The sequence below is a fragment of the Neopsephotus bourkii genome, unplaced genomic scaffold (assembly GCF_033783945.1).
Source record: "Neopsephotus bourkii isolate Nb327-2 ecotype Australia unplaced genomic scaffold, CSIRO-AGI_Nbou_v1 NB_1373, whole genome shotgun sequence".
NCBI classification, from domain to species: Eukaryota; Metazoa; Chordata; class Aves; order Psittaciformes; family Psittacidae; genus Neopsephotus; species Neopsephotus bourkii.
Genome location: NW_026901852.1, coordinates 1,783,703 through 1,803,819, shown reverse-complemented (window position 1 = coordinate 1,803,819; position 20,117 = coordinate 1,783,703). Strand labels below are relative to the sequence as shown.

The following is a 20,117-nucleotide window of genomic DNA, read 5'->3' as shown; positions in this document are numbered from 1 at the left end:
CAGCAAGGGCAGCCATGACTGAAAATCATTACCATATGCTATTGTGTCTGTCATCTTTGTGAAATGTGTAAGTATACTGGACAGATTCCTATTACATAAAAGAATATTACAGGGGGCATGTTCAGAGCCTCTGCACGCTAGCTGAAGATAGAAGAGAGGAGCACGGGGAAAGTGAGATCTCCTGAGAAAAACTCAGTCCTACACTACACACTTTTCTGTGTGATGTTTTTGAATGCCCAGCCTAGAAAGCTGCACTTCATACTCACAATCTGTGCATGCAAACTCTTTAATATAGCTTCTTCTGGGCTCTCAGGACTGATGCAAATGATGTGTTTCTGATTAATAGCACTCTGAAAAACATGGATCTCAATTTCTTGTACCCACTCGACTTACACAGTGACAGTGTGAAGTTCTTCTCGGTGACCTGCCCCAGAAATGCCACCTACTAATCTGACAACTGTTAACCCATCTGAGCATAATGCTCATGAATTTATTCTCTGTTCATTTGAGTTCTGCTGCTGTAACACACAGATGAAGAGTTTCTTCATACACTTCATGCACACTTGTCCTAGGAGATTGTGCGAGTACTGTGTACTTCACATTCATTTGCTATGTTGGTTTCTCTGGCAACTAGAAGGTGCCTTTGATCCCTCTATACCATCACTTTGTTTTTTGCATTTTGATGATTTTATCATGAATTCATATTTAATTCATGCTGAAGTGATGCAGTAAGTGGCAACACTCAAAGAAAAGATACTTTTTGCAAAATCAAACTATATTCATTTGAACTCTGGATGAACTACTCCATGCCTTTGAAGTGGGATATATTAATGAGGACAGATATTAAGAAAAAAGGTACTTACTCTTAAGTCACGTTTGTATTATCTGAGGTTGCAGTGCAGGTAGATCTATCAGATAAAAACTAGAGTGTGCTTTTAGTAAACTTCTAGTTGAAAAACACTGACAAGTGACTAATAGTTTTGTGTTAGCTTTTTGATTCTTTTGGCCATTTTTATCTCTGTTACTGCTGCTTCATTATGTACTCACTGATATACACGAATTTTATGGACAAAACCACATGTATAATTAACATGAACTGCACAAATGCAAGACACATTCAGTGGAGTGGTAACAAAAGCTGCCCCATCCCTGAAAGAGTTCAAGGCCAGGTTGGATGAGGCTTGGAGCAACCTGGTCTAGTGGAAGGTGTCACTGCCTGTGGCAGGGGGCTGGAACTGGGTGAGCTTTAAGGTCCCTTCCAACCCAAACCAATCTGGATTCCGTGACTCTTGTGTCTTGTTTTTATGAGCCAGCTTGAGCTAGCCTGAGAAACTTAATTTTGTAGGAGGTAGAGGACTACTCTTCTTTAAAAGCAGTCTTCTTCCCCATGGCAGGGGATTGGAATTAGATGATTTTTAAAGTCCCTTCCAACTGACACTGTTCTATAATTCTATCGTTAAAATGATAAACAGGTATTTGAAAATTTTTCAAAAGTTACTTTCTGACCAAATTTGCCTCCTGCAAGGCATATCAAGTGGATTAATACCTCCTAGCCCTTGGCTATGGATTAGATATGTTGTGAAAGCATGTCTCCTGTTGCTCAGAATTCGCTCTGATGGACAAGTGTGGCATGTGTGCAAGAGAGATGGTAAGAAAGTGAAAGAGGGAGAAAATAAAAACAGGTGGCAAGGGGCCCAGAAACAGTAAAAGTCTGAATGAGAACACCTCTATCAGTTCTGCAACAGCAGCTTAAAGGCCCAAGGAGAGAAATAGATTTTGTAAATCAGCCTGAATATTTTTTACAGGGTGCAGTATGCAGCTTAAGAACCCAGGTGGGAAAAATAGCTTTTGCAGATCAGTGAAGAAAATACATTTTACTGGCTACTGTTTAGGAGCAGGGAGATGTAGGATAGGGAAGACCTTTTACAGAACAAAGAATGAATACTTGTCTATGTGGGAGGGAAGGGGGTTGTTTTGGTTTAGGTTTTTGGTGTGGGTTTTATTGGTTGTCCATAAAAAGCTACATGAAGGAAGCCACCAGCATTGTATAACCCTTTTTACTGGTTCCTATAAAACCCATAAGCCTTCCTTATGTTTAAAACATTATTTATTGATGTGTATTTTTCTATTAACTAGTCATTTGTGCATATAAAGCATCTCTTTGTAGAGCAGGCCTGTTACTGATTCTGCTATATGGTGATTTTGGAGATGCCTTTTGAAATAACAGAAAATAAGTAAATACGTTGGGTGGCAGCTCTTGTTTTTAAATGAGAAACAGAAAGATCAAGCAAAAAAATCTTCAGACAGCAGAGGTTGGAGCCATACAGAAGACCCAGCAGTTTTGCTGTTATGTGACCCTTTTGAAAAGCACGATGCCTGCCATCACAGGCCTAAGGAAGGTCCTGCCCTGAGAATATAGAAGGATAACAGTGGAAGTGCAGCTTTACCAGATGAGAGGGGGTTTTTATTACTAGTCAAGGGAATTGGTTAATAGGTCTTAAGGAGCACTGAAATTGGAGGGAGATGTTTACAAAGTTGTAGCATTTTTTGTTTGTCTTGTCTGATCCATCTTTCTTCAAGATGGACAGGAACTGTGCACAGATTGGGAGCAAGATAGACTGGCAAAGAACATACTGAATCTGCCCACTCGTTTCTTATGTCAGTAAGAAGCTGAATAGAAAAGATCAGAACATTGAGACATTTTTCATCTTAAAAAAAAAAAAACAAAACACCAAAAAAAAGGACAAAATACTCATTTGGGTTTTTTTGGCAAAACTGCATGTGGGGATTTTCCAACCTCTCTAAATTACTCTGCCTTGGAGCAGGTTCTCTTGTGCTTGCTTGGAAGCTGGGGCAATTTTTGTGAGAAGGGAATTGTCTTGCTTCTGCTCCCCGCAACATAAGTGCTGCAGGAATAGTCACCATGACAAATCAAATGATCTAATACTACTGTCAAAGGAAAACATTATATTAGCCAAGATATTTCTGCCTTCTTTGGGACAGGTTATTGATGGATTGTCTAGGTGTCTGGTGCCAGGAAGGGGTTTGGGAAGCCATATATATTCCTTCTCCTTTCAAAAGGATGTTTTTTTTTGTTTTGGTATCTGTTGTCCTGAGGTCTGCCCATTTTCCTACATCAGAACTGCTTTTGAGAATTAACCTGGTATTTCCAGGCTAATTCGTATGGCTTCGTTGAAAGGAGAATTTCACCTAAAAAGTGGTTTTCTCAACAAGTGGCTGTTGTCATCCATTGAGGCCAGCCCTACTCAAGTATAAGCGCAGCAATAGTTAAACCTGTGTGCACTCAAACCTGTGTGCACTCTCTTAGATTTTGGAATGGATGCAGTGAAATATTGCACTTTACCTCTTGAAGAAAAAACATATATAGTCTGAAATCTCAATTTCCAGCAAAACAGCCCGTTTGTGGTGGGTTTCAAAGGTTTTATTAAAGGTTTACCACCCTTTAGTAAAAAAATAAGATACCCACTTAGAATCATAGAATCAACCAGGTTGGAAAAGACCTTCAAGATCATCCAGTCCAACTGCTCCCCAGCACTGCCAAGGCCACCACTAACCCATGGCACTGAGGGCCTCATCTACACAGTTTGTGAACACTTCCAGGGACGGTGATTCCAGCACTGCCCTGGGCAGCCTGTTCCAATGCCTGACTGCCCTTTGGGGAAGGAATTGTTCCCAATATCCAGCCTAAACCTCCCCTGGTGCAGCTTGAGGCTGTTTCCTCTTGTCCTGTCCCTTGTTCCTTGGGAGCAGAGCCCAGCCTCCTCCTGGCTCCATCCTCCTTTCAGGCAGTTGTAGAGAGAGCAATAAGGTCCCCCTTGAGCCTTCTCTTCTTCAGACTAAACCACTCCCCTCCCCCCAGGTCCCTCAGCCGTTCCTCATCGCACTTGTGCTCCAGGCCCTGCACCAGGTCTACTGCCTTTCTCCGGACCCACTCCAGCACCTCACTGTCTCTCTTGTAGTGAAGGGCCCAGAACTGGACACAGGATTTGAGGTGCAACCTCACCAGTGCCCAGTACAGGAGGATGATCAATGTCTTTGTCCTGCTGGCCACAATGTGGCTGATGCAGGCCAGGATGCCATTGGCCACCCTGGCTGCTGGAAAGTGCTGTATGAGCAGAGAGCACTTCCAGTAAGGGCTGACCAGCCCAGGAGAACAGCCATGCTTGAGTGACTCCTGTTCTACTTCCAGCAGGAGAGGCAGAGCTTGGCTTTAAAACAACATGAATCTCAGATTCATGTCTATGTTTCTTAGGCATCTTTTACATAAATGTAAATTTTGAGTAATTCTTTTATTTTTTTTCTTGCACCTTTAAATTGTGTACAAGGTTATACTGATCCAGTTAGTTACAGAAACCCCACATTATTGAACTGGGTAGCTGATTAAAAGAAACTGCAAGAAAGTAACTCATAGGAGGCATGGGCTGACTTCTCGCTTGCTGCAGTACCAAGGACCTTTTTCAGCCCTGGTTAGAAACAGGAAGGTACATTTCATTTGTTTTCTTTCTGTGCTTGTGGCTAGTTGCCAGCTTGTCAATGAGGTGCTCTAAAAAGGACATTGAATCATGACAAAAACTGTCAGTACAGCTGTGTTTTTCCATCAGAATTGCAGGAAGCAGTCAGCTTCATGTGGTTTTGAAGCAAAACGGTATTCAGGGTCTTGCTGGCTTGAATTGGTGCCTAGGTTTGTTCATAAAGTTCTAGAAACTTTTTGACTAATGTTCAGATTAATAGTTTGCTGGAATCATGGAGCCTGGATGCCTTCATGTTGTTCAGATACTGATTACCCTAACGACTACCTTCACATGCTCTTCTATGTACAGGGGTCCTTATGTCATGTCAGATCATAGCATTGGGAGATAAGAGAAAGGCTGTAGGCTACTTCATTTGCAGCTATTTAAATGTTTTAGTCTTTTTGGTTTTTTCCCTTCTCTTCAATGCAGAAATGGGACTTCAGGCTTGTCTTCTCTGCAGAGCTAGATAAATGTTACGCCTTTCAGTATGTGGTAGCTCTTGCTGCAGGTAGATTTACATGAGTCGAGGCAAGTTGATTTATCTTCATAAGTGGCTACTCTTTAGAGTTCTCTCCTGTGGTGGTGCTCATGCCTAATTTATTTGGAGTTTGCAATGCTCTGACCCCTAGACGGAAAATGATACCAGCGTGGAAGTCACGTAATTCAATCAGCTATAGTCTGCAGCAAGGCAGGATCCTTCACATTGTCTGCACAAGTCTGCTTGTCACAGGCACTGCTATGATAGAAATAGAAGTAGCAGCTACAGCTGAGGAATTCTTTAGGAAAACGAGACAATGATTTCATTTCTCTTTTTGGCAGGGTCCAGCAGGGTTCAGAGAGATGTGGGAAACCTTTAATCTTCATGTGTTAAAATATTCTCCTTCAGCACGTTGTTGGCAAAGCAGGGAATGTGACACTTGCAGGGGATTCAGGTGTGGCTGAGGACAGAACAGCTTCAGAGAGAGTATGAAACGGCTCATCTTCTGGCACTGTCAGTCATGCAACCCACCGTTTTGTAAGCCAGTCACATATCACTGGTGATGTGTATTAATCCACTTTCTGCCTATGCCATCACCTCTCATATTTGCTATTCCAGTTTCATTCCTTTTTTTTTTTTTTCGGTTTTTTTTTTTTTTTTTTTTCAGAAGACCACAGGGGAAATAGATCTCAGTGACAGTAGATGATAATTTTGCTCTATGCACTCTAGCTCATTACACAACCTGTGTCTTTCTAAACCAGAAAGGATTTACATCTCCTCCTATCGTTTCTGCCACACTCGGATTCAGTGAAAAAGCTTTGGGATGGCTTGGAGTAAATTTAATTTTCCCTGCTGTTCCACGAGGTGTGAATCACTTTCCAGCAGATGATGTCACTGCCAGTTTACAAGTTTTTCTTCCTGTCTTTCTCTGTAGGAGGAATCCTAAGGACTCTCTTTGTCATGGTAATGCAGTTAGGTGTAGAGGGTTATGCAGGGCAGGAGACAGTCTTCAGACTGTTTTATTCTTGCCAGCACAGTTAAGAAGCCAGGTTTGAAAGGTGGGACATGAAGTGCCACATTCAGCCTCTGGCTAATGGAGACTGGAGGATTTGTCCAGGTTCGGTTCTGGGATACTGTGAAGGCTTGCTTTCGGTGGCACCTGTGAGTGTAGGTTGAACAGTGAAGAATTTTGTTTGGTTTTCTTTATTTCTGACACAGAAGTTGAATTACACTCTGGGAAGCTCTTCCCAAAGAGCAGAACATTTTATTCTGTTTAAAAAAAAAAAAAAAAGTGCCTTTCAGTGTTAAGAACATTTCATGCCCATAAATTTTGAACTGTGGGTTCCTGTGAATTGTTCTTGACTCCTTGCTCTTGATGTTTTACTAGGATGATGCATGTGATTGTTTCTGCTTTCACTAGCTTCCCCAGCTTTTCAATAGGAGGAGAATAGTTGGTGAATGCTGCTTATTCTTCCCATACAACTGATCTTGTAGAAAGAATAACAGCATACAAAACGAAACAGTTCTGTATGACAAATGGAATTCATGTAGAGAGGGACATGTATATAGAAATGGGAAACCAAAGTATGCAATCCTAAAAATATTAATGCATATCACCTCTATAGTCTCTTTGATGCTCTAAGTACCTTATTAACCCCAACAAAGAATTGCTGGGCTGAACTCTTGTCTCTGTTTTATAGGTGAGGACACCAAAGCACGATTACCTGCAGAGCAAACTGGCATTGTAGCCACAGCCTCCTTCCTAACCAAGGACCCCTCACTGCAGAGGTCTTCAAATAACAACCAATGAGCTGCAGCAGAGCAGGACAAGCTATTAAAACCAGTTAGCAGGATGGAAAATCAGCACGTATGGGAAAGTTGGTGATCCGAAATGAACTTGTCAAGTGAAAGGTAAGAACATTGCGTAATTAGCACTGAAAGAATAGAGATTGTTCACAGATTATCAGTGTTTATTAGTCTTAAGGGGCAGATATTAGTATTTTCTGTAATTCAGTCATACAGTTCTTTGCATATATTCTGTTTTGTCCTTTCTTGGATGCATATGCTGCCTTCATGTTAAGTTTAGCATCTACTTCTAGTCTGCTCTTTATATATCACTTATTTGGAGAGTCAGTGTGGAAGAAGGTAAAAGTTCTAGATTGGGAAGGATGGATGGAAATTACTCCTTAGTAACCTAAAACAGGAGCAGATCCCAATTTACCTTTTTTTTTCTTTTCCCCAGAGGCCTCAGTCTTGGGAACTGTATTTGCATACTATGCAGGTTTGGATGGCTGGCTCTTAAAGACCAAAGGTAAGCTCTTGTTGAGTGCTTGAAAATGTATTTAAATCTGCATGGTCTCCATCCAGCTAGCAGAATATCTGAAAGGATTAAACAGAACTATTGTAAAATGTTGCTGTTAGGCAAAAAAGAAAGATGCAAGTAAAATTCATATTTGCATTGAATTCTGTTTGTTTGGCTTTATAAGCATATGCAGCTCAGCTAAGTTTATTTATTCTTGGCTTGCTTCTTTTCATGTTTGAGGGCATGCATGCCTTGTAAATGCATTTGCTTACTCCCATGATGATGCCAGACGTTAAAAGGGTCAAGCTAACTTTGTGGCAGTGAATGCATTTTCTGATACTTGGTAGTTCTTTAAGTGTCTCTTAGGCAAGTATCAAGCATGTTATAAAAATTGTGCTTAAAGTGGTACCCATCCGTGAGCTAAAGAAATATTATTTTACAGGTAGTAGCGATAAATGGAGAGAGGCAGGTGTTGATTCAGTAAGCTAGTTAAGAAAAACCTTTCATTCTTATTTGGGTGCAATCCCTTATTGTGAGTAAAACACATCTGTTTCACCAACTCCAAGCCCCCCCTCCTCTCCCACACCTACCATCGTCATTCTTGGTAGAAGCTGTTTGGGATCCCTGCCTTTTTATGTTCTTCCTCTCAAGTAGTTAATATCATCACAATGGAAGGTATCTCTTTGCATTAACAAAGAACTTTTTATGATTAACTACTGTTTTAACTTTGTTAACAAATGTATACTATTGTTAACAAAATGAATATACTCTGCAGAGTGTGTGGGATAATTGCCATGACACACCCCGGGAGCCAATGTGCTGATTGTGCCTATGCCCAGGCATCTGCAATTCTGAAGGTGGCTGGTTCACACAGCGCTGTTTCCATGTAGCATTTATTCAAGGGGACTTCCTAATTACAGATGTTCAGCTCTTACTTTTAGCATGCATATTTGACTCGCAAGCAGTGGGAGCGAGTTTGTGGGCTTTTAACATCCAGAGTACTTCTGATGCATTTTCAATCATGGAGCGTTGTGTCATTGCCTTTCTATAGCCGTGTGTTGACTTGTGCTTGTTTGTAAGCCATATTTGGGCAAAAAACAATACAAAACGTCAGATCTCTGTCCATTAACTTTCTACAGTTTAGCTTGCAGCAAGCATCTGGATTTATTCTAGGTATGTTTTGTAGGGGAATATTTCAGAAAATCTAGCCCAGTGGCTCCTGTAAGTTGTGTACTTAGTTGCATGACCAGGTTACCCACCATAAGACTGTGTTGTTTGACATATGTTGTTTGTTTGCTTTTGATTTCTCTCTTCCTTTTGCCATATTATTGGATTTGTAATGGGTAAATCAGTATCTTCACACTGTCAAAATCTTGTGCAATTACAGACACTTAGAAGAAGTTTCCTCATTTGTAAACTGTGAATCACATTATGTAACAATTTTTAGCCACATGATAGTTTCTTCCCCTTGACAAAACTCCCCTTACAACTCCCCATTTGCTGATTTTATTAGAAATGCTGCAGCAGAAGTATGTGTGGAATCTAACTCCTTAGGGAAACATTTACCTCTTAACTCTTGCAGTCTTAATCTTCATTCCTCCCTGTGTGGTGGTGATGTGATGAGAAGTTATATCTTCAACCACTTGGTTTTTGACCCATGACTTAGGCAGCGCTCACTTTCTCCAGTGTCTTTTGCAGCTATGTTCTGTTGGCATGCTCTGGGACTGCTTGTGCATGCCGCCCGTAATAGGTCTTTCAACAAGAGCCATCTCTGTGTATCTGGAGGATGCAGAAATGAGCCCGGCCTTGACCAGGTATAGGAAGTAATGTGAGTAAATTATACCTGGCACTTCACAACCTGGGCTTTTATGGTTTTATTCATGCAGGGAGAGAACATGCTGGCCATTTGGCCCAGTGAAGACTCTAAAGGTGCCTTTATGAGCGCTCCTTGTTGTGACTGACATATCTGAGGTGTCATCCAGGGCTTTCGTGATCTCTCACGAAACAGGCTCATGAGCTTTTGCCTTCCGTATATTGCTCTCAGAAGGCTAAAGCAGCACAGTGGCCATACATTGCTTACATCTTTCACGTGGACTAGACAGCTGGGCAGTGCTGAGCATTGGTGGCTTTTCTCTAGCGGGACAGTTTTTTTCTCTGCTGTAAATACTGGGCTTGCAGACACCAGCCAAGACCAAAGATATTTCTATAAGCAAAAAAACCCCACAAACCCAATCGAGTTAATGGTACAATGGACAGAGACAGAATAAAACAATGATGAACAAGGCAGGCAGAAAATTATTTGTGGCAGGATAGCTACAGGAGAAGTGATCAAACATGAAGAAACGGCAGGGAAGCATCTGTTAGTGCTTGAGATTGCATCTTGGGGGGAAAGCCAAGTAGATACTGATGATCTTAAAGGTCTTTTCCAACCTAGTTAATTCTACAATTCTGTGTTGGAGAGACAAGGTGAAACATGTAGTCTGCGAATTAGAAAAGGAAGCTGGGTGGACATGAGATTAGTTGGGAAATCTTTGAGGTGGAAGAGTAAGACAAAAAGCACAGTAGGTAGGTGGCTATAGCATACAGATGAGTGGTGGTTCTGAGAGCTTCATAGTGTCTGTGGGCAATTCAGAGAGACTCTGCACAGACATGCAGGAGACACTGGAGAAGACTTGATAATACTTGGAATTCATTAGCAGACTTCAACCCCAGAGTCTCAGTTCTTTCAGGGTCTTCAGATTCCTGCCCCTACCTGACAGTAAGCTCTCTGATATTTATGCTTCTGTTTCTGCTTAGAAGCAAAGCTCACTTTGGAGGCACAATGGAGGTTTACAGTTGGTCTAGCCTTCTGATCCCTTTGACAGGAAATACTTAATTCACTGCAGGTGGAGCCTAAATTGCCTCACATTTCAGGCAGGAATCAATAGCACTAGGTACTAAGCTAGTACCACAAAGAGTGGCCCATGGACTCAGTTGGACAGGGCCTCCAGCGACCTGGTCCAGTGGAAGGTGTCCCTGCCCATGGCAGGGGGTTGGAACTGGATGACCGAAGACTGACTGGTCTTTTCCAAACCAAACCATTCTATGGTTCTATGACTTAAGATACAATAGGGTAGCAAGATACTGAAGTGGCAGTGACAGATGGAGACTTAGCTCAAAGGAGAAAGAGGGAATACTTTGATCAGCCTCTCTGGAGTGAGATTGGGAAGAGACACCACCTACTTCAAGTGGCATAGACAGTCCAGGAGAAATGCTGGGCATCTCTCTATGCTCTTGCATTCTCTTGGAAGTTGTCTCAGTGATTTTCATGCTGAAAACGATGTGGTAGTGCATGCTCTGTCTCCCCCACTCTTGCCTTGTTAGGCATCTTTCTTGCCAGTGGGTGATGCTCCAGGAGGGAATTGCACTTCTTCCAAGGAAGAAGTCACCAGTAGCTGAGTTGTTAAAAGCAGCCATGAGACATTTTTGAATGATAAATGTCAGTGTTGCAAGAATGGTTGTCTTAAATGTGGCTGTTTTCATGGGTTTAGAGTGTTACCTTGGCCATGTGACACTGACCTGTGACTTAGGAATGTTGTGTCTCTTCTTAATGAAGAACATAGTTCTGGATGTTTCTTTTTTAAAGGCAGAGCACTGTAATCTCCAGACCATTACTCTTATTTCAGTGTTGTGTATCTTGAGGTCCTGTATTGTATACATCTGCATGAGCAGGAGGCTTTTCTTTACTGAGTGCCCGTGAAATACCTATTTTTAGAGGACAACCCGCTGTTCATCCTTGGTTATTTTCAAGCTCCTTTCTGTAACTCAGTCCTGTTAAATTGTGTTAAGCACAATGGCTGTTACTGTGTATCTTTAAAATTAGTTGCTTTTTCTCATAGCAAAACAGGCGTTGTAAGAAAAAGGCAGTGGAATTGGGGTAAAGGCAAGATCTGTTATTTGAAGCCTGGGAAATCTTTGAGTAAGGTTGAATACAGTGGTGGTGCCTACAACCTGTGAAAGCGCTTTCACAAATAGCTTACCCCCAGTGTCTGTGGAAACAAATCCTATTCAGCATGATATATGAAATCATAACCCTCTGTAGTATAGGAATCAATGGAACCATTCATATAATAGATGACTGTTCGGGCTTGTGCAGACTCCTGCTCAAACATAATTGGCATCCGTGTAATAAAATACTGAACACCAAGGGAAATGTTTTAGATGTTTAAGAGCCATCACGTGCTTTACTATAGGAGATTGACATATGACTTTGTAAAGCAGAATGGGCTAGCTAACACTTGAGTTACTATTAAAGTATTTAATACTGTGTTAAAGAAATACAATGATTTTAGGTTTTCCTTGTGTTTAATGTATCATCAAAATCAGCTATCGGGGGTCTAGTGGGAATAATAATAGAGCATCAGATTGAAGCTGTGGATGCCTCTTCCGTGGCAGTGTTCAAGGCCAGGTTGGACAGGGCTTGGAGCAACCTGGTCTAGTGAAAGGTGTCTTCCCGTGGCAGGGGGTTGGAACTGGATGAGCTTTAAGGTCACTTCCCACCCAAACCGGTCTGTGATTCTTTGATTGGCAAGCCAGTGTTTTTACATGAAGTTATTGCTCAAAGACACAGATGCAAAACACAGGGTTGAGAGTGCAGCATTGCTGACAAGCAGAACTGGGTGAACAGTTGTACAGTGCACTGTACATTGTAAGCTCTTCTGAATGGAGCCTGTTTTTTGCTATATGCCTACATGGTGTTTAGCACAGCTGAGAGTCCTTATCTCAGCTGGAGGCCCCTCTAGATGACACTGTAAGGGAAATAATAATAATAGTCAGCAGCATGTCTTAACCATGTTAATAAATTCCCTGTTTAGAAAGAGGACCTGCTAGCTTGTCATTTGAACAGACTTGCAGCCTCTTGATCTTAACCCTGAAACTCTTGGTCTCTGTCTGTTCAGAGAATTATGGTAAAATAACTCTTTCATAATATCATGGTTTTATGGTAGCATTGCTTCCAGCACCCAGAAAGCAAGTTTAAAACTAGCTCTGGTCTGCCAGCATACTGCAGTCCACAACATAGGCATGCTAACGTTAAGGGTTGTTCTTGCTCTGTAGGATGATTCTTGCACACATAGAGTTACACTGAACTACCAGAACTCTCCTCTTATGTCAGCTCTGCTCATGACCATCTAGTTTGTCACCTTCCATTTAACTGATCTTTCGAGTGAAGCAAGAGAAAGCAAATGAACACAACTCACAAGTGAGCAATGCTCAGCACATCTGTCTTGCTCCACAACATTCACTTCCTTGAAGGAGTGTGCTATTTCTCTTCATTATTAATGCTTTTGATTCTACCAAAGGAAATGGCAAAAGGAAAACAGTGCTCTGCCTTTCGAGTGTTGCATTAGGTAAGCTGGTACTTCTTACTCTCCAGTTCTGAAAGGCGGCTTAACCACACCAAGCAAATTGGTTATTTACATTGTAATGTGGTACATGCAAATGATTTGTATGTGGTATTAGTAATTCATGGGGTATTAATACCATTCTTTGTGTAAGAGGTGGATGGTCCATCTTTCTCAGATCCTTAGCTGTGGTGATTCTGCTCAGCCCTGCTGAAGCTTTAGAGGAAACTTACTCATAGCGGAGGCACGTTCTACCTTTTGTTTAGTTTTGTGTGGGGTTTTTTCTTCTTCATCAGTCTTCTCTTGTTCCTGTTTTGATTAAGGGGTGGGTCATTTTGTAGCATGGAGGTGGCTGGTCTCTTCTCCCAAGGAACAAGGCATAGGACAAGAGGGAAACGGCCTCAAGCTGCACCAGGGGAGGTTTAGGCTGGATATTGGGAACAATTCCTTCCCCAAAGGGCAGTCAGGCATTGGAACAGGCTGCCCAGGGCAGTGCTGGAATTAATATCCCTGGAAGTGTTCACAAACCATGTAGATGAGGCCCTCAGTGCCATGGGTTAGTGGTGACCTTGGCAGTGCTGGGGAGCAGTTGGACTTGATGATCTTGAGGGTCTTTTCCAACCTGGTTGGTTCTGTGATTCAACATTATAGCTTTGCGTCTTCAATTTCACTATGAAATGTCTCTCTCCTAAGGTGAGGCTTCTGTGTAAGTCAGGCTTAGAGGAGGTTTGGTATGGATTTGATCTCAAGATAATTTGGTATGTTTGGACAATCCATACTAAATCAGAGCTGACTCATGTGTCTAGTAGAAAAGTGAAGTTAAGAGAGAGAAGGTTAGAAGACTGTTTCTTGCTTAAGCATCTTCATACAATGGGGATTTGCCTACAAGTCAGAATAAAGCCCTGACTGTTTTCCTTGACATGTTAGGCTTTCAACAGAAATGGATATATAGGTATATCTGTTATAGGACTTTTGTAGTAAAAATACAGTAAAAGGTGCAGATGAAGATTATTTCCTATCAGTAGTCTTTCACAAAGGTTGCATTTTATTAGAACATTAGTGACATTAGAGCTGTCATTATTTATTTAACTGTTTCTTTCATGGTCACATACGTGATAGCAACAGGATTATTAGTCAGTAAAGACTTTTACAGCATGTGTGAAAATACACTGATATCTGTTGCAGTGCACTCAGCAACCCAAACCAGATTTTTTGGTTTTAAGTGATAAATTGCCATTGCATTATAGTTTGCAATTTCCTTTCCCAACTTAGCAGGTTGGGAATGAGTAGCACACTTCAACTTCAGATTGGAAGAACAAGGATTTTGCAAATTGCACAAACTGCCTAGCACAAGGAACTATTTTTGAAACTGTTAATGTGCTCTTTATGGATTGGTGAAAGCCTGACAAAAATGACCCCTGCACAATGCATTTCTTTTGAAGTGGATGATGCAGTTTTTAGCAAGCAGATTCTTTGTCAATTCTTATTACAAATTTAGTTTAAAAATGCTAAATAACTGTTTTGTCCTATTATTTTGTGCAATAGCCAACCTAGGGCAAGGATGCAGATTCAGGTTAGAGGTGAGTTTCTGGAAGCATCATCTTTTGTTCTGACTTCCCAGACAACCTGAACTCTGGTTTTTGTCTGTCTTTTGTTGTTATGAAGAGACTGTGGAATAAACTGAGGAGTTTGAGACCCAGTCCTGCAGCCATGGCCCCAAATCAACAAGGGTAGAGCCCGCAGCAATGAAGGACTAAACCCTGAGATCTTGGTCTCCTCTCTGCCACTATTATACCTCTGGTGCAGTGATAAAATCAGGTCTGAGAGCAGCAGACAGGGCTGGAATTGGGCAAGGGTTTCAGCTATGAGGATATGTTCATGTTTGCCCTCTTGTATGTTTTCTTGCCTGAATACAGACTGAGGTGTAACAGGAGGAGCTGTCATGGACTCTAAGTTGAACTGGTTTGCCATGGGTTTAGAGGGACTTTGTTTCTGCTCAGTGAAGAGTGGCATGCCACAAAAATCATCAATTGCTAAGTCACAGGCCTACAGGTAGCTAGGATTAGCTTTGATTCAATGCTTCCCTGTGATGCCATAACTTAGTGTAATGGGAAGTCATTGGCTCTGCTTTCCTCGGCAATGTTCCCTCTGTGGCACGAAGGTCCTTGCTGATGGGGGGAATGGCGTCTTTGTGCTGCTCTGTGCTGGCAGTGAGAGATTGTCTTGTGTGTAGTCCTCAATAGTCTCCCTCCTGCCAAGCGTGGTAGGTTTTGTGTTTGCGAAAGGGGGATTTGTTCTTTTGACTGCTTCTCTCTTCACTGTGCAGTTCCTCTGCATTGGTTTTTCCTCAGCTTATTGCTAATCCTTCCCTATTCAAATCTTTGCTTCCTTGGGAGAAGGATGACATGTAGCTTTTCTTTTTCCTTTTGCACCTTGCTGTAACTTAGATAAATCAGATGCTGTGCAATTGTGTATTGTGCAGTTGTATATCTTGCATTCTGTTACAGACTCAGTGAGTATGCTTGCAAAACACTATCTTTGGTGCAGCCCTGCATGCCGCCAAAGCAAGGGAAGCACATTCAGGCATATGCAAAAGGCCTATTTTGGCTATAGAAAATTCCTTGCAAATCCTACGAGCAGGTTCTTCAGTCTGCTGTGGTCACTGATCACGGTGTCCATTCAGATGTCAGAGTGATTCACAGCTGCCAAAACAGGAATAAAATGTCATTTTGAGTCATGGTGACTCATTTTTATGTTTTTTTTTAATAACTCAGTCAAGTGTATGAGAAAGTCTCATGAAACTTAATTGTGACTTGAGCCTCAGTTCAGGAACACCTTCTAATTGGTTTCTCTGGGACTTCAGAAATATTTCCTGCAGTTAATTGTTGAAGTGGGGACAAAAGCCATAGGATTTTGTGGGTGCTTAATAGACGCGTTCTAGAAAGTCTGCAGACATGAATAGTCCTGTAGCTTGTGCCATTCTTTAATAATTCTTCACACTTTATATTTGCCTCTTTTTTTTTTTGTTCTTTCTCTTCTAGTTAAAAAAAAATCATTGGTCCACCCCCCCCCCCCAGCTCAGTGTGTCTTTTCCATGTGGGGGTCAGATATAAAACTTACAGCCTCTTCTTTACAAAGATGAGCTGGGAGAATGGTTAAAACAACTGGTGAAGAATTCTGCACAGTACAATCAGGCAGATTTTCATAGGCATTGGGAAATGCTCTGAGAGGCACTGGAGGAGCACAGATCAGCTTGCGAATCTCTCAGATACTACGACTGGGTATGGCGTCTGTCTTCTTTTCCATCTTAACCAGTTGTGATGCCATTAAAAGTCAGTGTGCTTCCCAGCAAAAGTGGTTGTGTTTCAGAAATGAGAGGAGCAATTGCTGTGTGCAGTTGGCAGATGAGTTTGTAATGTGCTCGGGGATTCTTTTCCATGCTGTAAATTCAAATTACATCTCATCATGTGCCTAGTTAAAGAACCACGTATGTCACAATAGGGAAAGAGAAAACCAGGGACAGATTGTGATCCTGTTGGCAATTATGTAAGTTTAGACCACTTCACTGTCATTTCTTATCCCAGGATAAACAAAAGCAGGGTAGGGGGTCTTTGGGGAAGAAAGCTACCAAGCAAACATCCCACTCTCATGCTGGACGATTTGTGAGAGAGCAGTTCTTGGATTTCAGGTAAACACTAGGAGCAAAGCAAAATATGTGAACATCACTAATAGTGGAAACAAGTCACAGAATCATAGACTCACAGACAGGTTTGGGTTGGAAGGGACCTTAGAGCTCATCCAGTTCCAACCCCCTGCCATAGGCAGGGACACCTTCCCCTAGACCAGGTTGCTCCAAGCCCCTGTGTGAAACCTGGCCTTGAACACTGCCAGGGATGGGGCAGCCACAGCTTCTCTGGGCACCCTGTGCCAGGGCCTCAGCACCCTCACAGGGAAGAATTTCTTCCTAATGTCTCATCTCAGTCTCCCCTCTGCCAGGTTAAAGCCATTCCCCCTTGTCCTGTCCCTACAGGCCCTTGTCAAAAGCCCTTCTACAGGTTTCTTGTCAACTCCTCTAGGCATTGGAGCTGCTCTAAGGTCTCCTCAGAGCTCTGTGGAAACATATGTTCTGAAATGCTGTCATGAAGTAGAAATTGAACTTATATTCCAAGTAATTATGAGTGATGTGGAGACCTGAAGAAATTATAAATGTCAAAACCTAAATCTGATCAAGTCCTTAGGGTGTATCAAAAAGTGTAGTGAACCCATGTTCCCTATGGCTTCCCCATCTTTTTTTAATCTTTCATTATTCGTGTTTAGCTTTATTATTATCATCTTTTTGCAAGCAGTGGTGGGTTTAAATAGAACATATGTATTCGACTTTTGCATAGAAAATTGTATTATTCCAATGGATGGAATTATGAGTTTGTTTGTGTCATCTCAGGAATGAATGTGTCACTTCTCCTGGGCATATTGGTGGCTTCAAGCCATTATGATGGCACCAGAGCCCCTGGTGCTTTACAAAAGGAAGCGATGAAAACTTTCTTGTCATGTTTAAGCAGCAGGGGAATTTAGGGATGTTATCCAGAATGCAATTATTCAACTTGGAGCACAGCCAAGGCAGTGAGACTAACAGTGTGTTTAATCTTATGAATAGATGGCATGGGATCTTTAATGACCATGTTTTGTCGGTATCTTGGATTTATTTCTCTGAGCGACAGTTCTCATGGTGCCATTCTCAAAAGACATGAAAAAAATCTGTAATTCTACTTGAGTTTTGTTTCAGCTGGTCTTTTTTTAAGGAGAGGTGCATTTTTTCTGCTTTATTCCTAACCTGTTCAGTGCAGCCTTGTGATGTTGGGGAGCTAGCCTTGGGAGGAGGCAGCTGGTCCGACCCCATGCCATCCATTGATGGGGAAGCTGTTGCCCTGGCAACAGGAATGATGAGAAACCAGGGAATGGCTCTTTTCCAGTTCGAGTTTCTTTTTCACTCAGCATTACAGGTGCTCATTAGCTTCTGAGGTAGAATCATATAGCTCCTATCAATCCAAACTGAAGCTAAGTGGAACAGTGTAAATGTCACCTCAGTTTTCAAGGTTGTGAGCTTCTGAAGCCTGCTGCTATCAAGATTAATTTTGTATTGAAAAGTATGAACACACTAGGATTTATTTTTTCCCCTTTGGGAATTATTCATGGCACTGTATCAAAACAAAGCAGCGAGGAAAGAGTGAAAATTGACACCCTGGCTTTATCTCATGCTTTGTGTGTGCAAGAATGAAGTTTGAAGGGGAGGTTTTTGGCTCAATTAGAGTGGAGCTGGTGTACATGGTGAAACATATACCTGCCTTTTTGTTAATGCTCCTGAAATTTCGTATTTCCTTAGGAAAAAGAGGAGTTGAGAGACGAGAAGATGATGATATCCTGGCTGGCATAGGGAGTTGACAGCAAAGGCACGCTGGTGTTTTGATGCTTTTGCAGATGAGACCTGTGAGTACAGGTCCACAACACCACGTGTAAACTTTTAGCCAGGACGTTGTCATTTCTCTGACATTCTCCAAATGTTTTTCCCTTGTAATGTCTTTGTGAAAATGACTACATGAGTTCTAGGGCAATAACAATGAATTCAGACCTTTTTTAACATTGAGGGAGGGACTTCCTGGATCTGTTCTGCTTGATGTAAGAAAAGATCCGATTTTGTTTTCTAATGTTTGGGCTAATAAATACAGATATGACACCAAAACAGGGAATTAGCAAAACAGTGATTCAGTAGAACATAAAACAGAATTCTTGTGTACAAAATATTTGAGTAATTTAATTCTTTAATTCATAAAGTTAAGAGCAATTTTTTTTTTTTTATTCCCCATGAAGATAGTATTTCCATGAAAGTTCTGGAAGATTTGAGGACTCCCTATTACCACTCCCAGAATAGCTGCTCCTCCACCAGTGTGAAGGTCCTACTACTTGGCTGTCATAGTATCATAGAATGGTTTGGATTGGAAAGGGCCTTAAAGCTCATCCAGTTCCAACCCCTTGCCACAGGCAGGAACACCTTCCACTAGACCAGGTTGCCCCAAGCCCCTTCCAGCCAACAACCCCAAGTCCTTCTCCTCAAGGCTGCTTTCAGTCCAGTCTCCCCCAGCCTGTGTTTGTGCTTGGGATTGCCCTGACCTAAGGCAGGACCTTGCAATTGGCCTTGTTGAATTCTGTGAGAACTTGCATGGTCCCACCTCTCCAGCCTCTCCAGGTCCCTTCATGGGGAGTTGTGCGGAAGAAGTCTGAAAACTGGTATTGCCTAAGTATGACTGGATTTAGTGTTACTGTCAGGTGGAAATACACAGTTATCTGGGCCTCAGCTGATACAGCTTGGTGTGGGTTTAGAGGTGGCTAGAGCGAGTTGCAGCACCTGGAAGCCTAATGTGAAAAAGGTCTTTGTGAGGAGCCTTGTCCTGTTGCCCAAATCCTGTGTGTCCGGTTTGAGTGTGTCACAGATCAATGCACTTCTCAAATTCCAGCTGAATTTCTGCTGATGCCTGGGGTAGCTTATGATTCTGAGCAGACTGTAAGCCGCTGCTGACTGACCAGGTAGGATGAAATACAGGGAATCTGCACAGATTTCAACAGCCTGAATATTAACCCTCCAAGGAAATTCTCCATTAATACACTGAACAAATAAAGTTATAGCTATGAATAGGCACCATAAAGCTGTCATTTTTATAAAACAATTTTTTCAGAAGCCCTATGCTTTCAAGCATTATTGTGATTACCAGCTATAAATCTTTATAATGGCTATCACGTTGTTGTAGACAGTATAAATAACAGCTACTTGCAGGTACGCAGAGACCACCAGTCTGGTCTTTGGAGATGGATAAAACCTCAGCTATGGCATGTATTTGTTTGGGTTTTCCTCCTGTGAAGCGTTAAGGCTGTGAAATAGGTGTATATGAATGGCTACTTTATCTTGGATTGAACAGGACACATTTTTATGCAACATCAGGCTCAATTCATGTGAAACTAAAGCTTTTAAAGCCTGTGGACACTGACCTCATTCAGAAAAGGTAGCATTCACCCTCCTGCCCAACATGTTATTTTGCTCTAGTGCCATTTCATGAGTAGGCATTTTTCAGACTTGTGCTTTTCGTTGGCTATGGCTTTGTAACACACAATAAACACCAGTTAGGTGTATTCAGTTAGAGGTTCTCTTTTGATGGTGGGGGTGAGAGGGGGGATGCTGTGTCAACAGTTTATGGTTGTGATTCACTACAGCAGTTCATGTAGCCTGTAAAAATAAAAGCAGCATTAGAACAGGGGAGGAAAGAAATGGAAAGAAGCTTGTGGCCAAAGTCCTGGCATCAACAGCTTAAATCTAAACATTAACCTTTCATTCTCATGTGTGTAGGTTTATTCAGTGAAGTGCAGGGTCTTTTCAG

At 41.9% G+C, this 20,117-nt stretch overlaps 1 long non-coding RNA gene across 1 annotated transcript in view; it reads left to right on the top strand.

Moving 5' to 3' along the window:
• The first annotated feature begins 5,349 nt into the window (after positions 1-5,349).
• The window catches only part of LOC133219644 (uncharacterized), a 94,653-nt gene continuing 79,885 nt past the window's right edge, over positions 5,350-20,117 (top strand). The window contains exons 1-3 of the long non-coding RNA XR_009727480.1: positions 5,350-5,464; positions 5,945-6,127; positions 6,711-6,921. This is a non-coding gene — a long non-coding RNA (uncharacterized LOC133219644). The remainder of the gene's footprint in view (positions 5,465-5,944; positions 6,128-6,710; positions 6,922-20,117) is intronic.